The 2,617-nt window shown below is 46.5% G+C and overlaps 1 pseudogene; it reads right to left on the bottom strand.

Moving 5' to 3' along the window:
- On the bottom strand, positions 1 to 1,076 carry LOC102742824 (large ribosomal subunit protein eL6 pseudogene; annotated as a pseudogene).
- Positions 1,077 to 2,617: the final 1,541 nt, after the last annotated feature.

Genomic DNA, 2,617 nt, shown 5'->3' with positions numbered 1-2,617 from the left:
TTAGAACACCAGTTTGTGAGGATAAACTCCATTTGTAAGAGAAAACACAGAGCAGAAATAGCCTCAAAGCTGAGGAACAGCTTTGATTTTTGGCAGAATTTGTGAGTCCACAGCTTCCTGATCAACCTGGCGCTGCTCTGTAATTTCACATTTCTCCTTCTCCGTGTTGAAGAACTCACCTTCCTTGTGTGTAGGTTTACATGGCTTCCTCTTCTTGAAGTAAGCATCAGTGAGATGTTTTGGTGGGGGTGGCAATGACAAATTTCTGGTGTGTTCTATGCAGAGGATTGAGGGCCAGGGGTCTGGTCACAAGTAACAAGCCACAGCTCAGCTGCTTTAGGAAAACCACCCCCTTGCTTCTGTGGCGCCCAGTGAGGATGATCAAAATGGTCCCAGGAGTGACACCAGCTCGCAGTTTTCTCACATGCTGACTGAAAGGTTTTTTGCGTGGCTCAACAGCTTTTGAGACACATCTTCAATAGGATGATACCTAGGCATTGTGCAAAGTTTAACCATTTGGGTACCACCGTTCTTGTGACCACCAACTGGTTTTGTGACAATAGCAAGAACCTTCTCCTTTTTCTTTTCAACCCTGGATTTAGCTGCTGACTATTTCCTCTTGTACAGCGCTCTTCTGGAATGCACACCCAGTGGGGAATATTGGTATTTTAGCCTGGAAGTTACTCTCATAACCTTGCCACCAGCATCGGCCTTCTTGGCTTCAGGTTTCTTCTTAGTATCCAGCTTCTCAGCTTTTTCACCCACCATCTTGCAAGATGGAAAAGAGCCATTTCCTATTTTTCTTACTCACCTGTGTAGCCTTGGAAAAAGGGCTTCCCTGAAGGTAACTTGGGTGTTTCCCTGTTCTTTGCCATCTGAAAGAGCTCAATACCTTCTTCACCTTACCTTGTTTGTAGAATACAGTCAGGATTTGTGTTTGCGTGTTTTGTTTCTCAGTTGAAAGGCTGAGGATGAAAGTTGAGGATGTTTGAATGTAGAATGGAAATGTTCAGAATCTGAAGGATGGAAGAAGAGGTGCATATTCTGCTGCAAAGAGGGGAGCTCTCTTCAGTCCTGGGCCCACAGTCTAGGTCATTTCCTCATGACCAAGTTGTTAAAAAATTGAAATCCGGGGTACCTGGGTGTCTCAGTCATTAGGCGTCTTCCTTCAGCTCAGGTCATGATCCCAGGGTCCTGGAATCGAGCCCCGCATCGGGCTCCCTGCTCCGCGGGAAGCCTGCTTCTCCCTCTCCCACTCCCCCTGCTTGTGTTCCCTCTCTCGCTGTGTCTCTCTCTGTCAAATAAATAAATAGAAGTCTTTAAAAAAACAAACAAACTGAAATCCTCCTTAAAATGCAAGTGACATCTTGTCTGTGCTTCTAAACAACAGCAACATGGGCCTCTTCCAGCCACCAGCATCTTCAGGCCCCACCATCGTACCCCCAAATCTGCCTCTCTCTCTCTGTGCTTTCTCTACTCCTGCCCCTTCATCTCCCACACACATTCCTCTTTCCCCTTCTTTTTCAACTATTCAAGCATCCAGCAGATATGTACTGAGTATCTGCCAAGGGCCAGACACCATGCTGGGAACAGAATAAAAGCTGGCCAGCATGGGGCCCTCCTGACCACAGAGCCTTGCAACCCAGCATGAGGGCCTCAGTGTAGAGGCAACCACAGTGCCCACATATGAGCTAAGGGGATCTGGGCAATGAGGTGGGATGAGGCTAGGGCTCAGATTGAAAAGGAAACCTAACTACAGGGTATTATGAACCTTTTATTATGGGGGCCACAGACTTAGGAGCACTGAACCTGGAATTTGATGTCATACAGACCGAAATCCTACTACTTATCAACCGTGTGACCTTAACTCTGAGCCTCTTTTCCTTACTGGCAGTAACAACCTCAGCCAAAGAACAGGTCAAGATTGATGCTTTACTCCATTTAGCAGAGTACCTGGCAGTTGGTTGTAGAAAATAGCGAGTGGGAACTGGCATGAATGATACAGAGATGCCCTGGATAGCATGTGAACACAGAGGAAGAGAGGTTCCAATTTCCATACCCCATTGCTCCCTTTTGCTGTCCATTTCTCTTCCCTCTGTCTCCAGTCTTCTCCAGTTAGAAAACTGACACTTCCTAACATAGAAACAAGAGCAGGAGGTATGTGGGGACAGGAAACGTGAGTCATTAACAACAACTGAGCTCCCTCCCGAGTGCTCCTGAGTAGCACCTTTGCCCTGCCCCCACAAAGCCACTTGGACCCCCAGCAGAGAGGCCTCTGCAGGACCTGCTCCAGCTTGAATCACTCTCTGGACAGATCTTCAGCCCACTCTTCCTAAAGCCCGAAAGGTCATCACTCCCTTGAGCTGCTGGAAAAACACTGTGCAGAAATCACAGAGAGTCCAGGAAAGAAAAACAGGCAACAAAATAGAACAAGTGCAGGGAGTTGAACAGATGTTTATTTTGATCCATGTCCAGTTTTGGCAAACCTAGAAAAGAATACAATGTCCAGGAAAAGGCAAGCTGAAGGGAGGGAGGGAAGGGAGCTAATAATAGCAAATTTGAGACTCTATATAAAAAAATAAATTTGATCCATTTATCATAGCATACAAAAGGATAA

This window comes from Leptonychotes weddellii, chromosome 8, assembly GCF_054177405.1.
Source record: "Leptonychotes weddellii isolate Sample4059 chromosome 8, ASM5417740v2, whole genome shotgun sequence".
Lineage (NCBI taxonomy): Eukaryota > Metazoa > Chordata > Mammalia > Carnivora > Phocidae > Leptonychotes > Leptonychotes weddellii.
The sequence above is the reverse complement of the archived record's forward strand: the minus strand, read 5'-3'. Positions and strand labels throughout refer to the sequence as shown.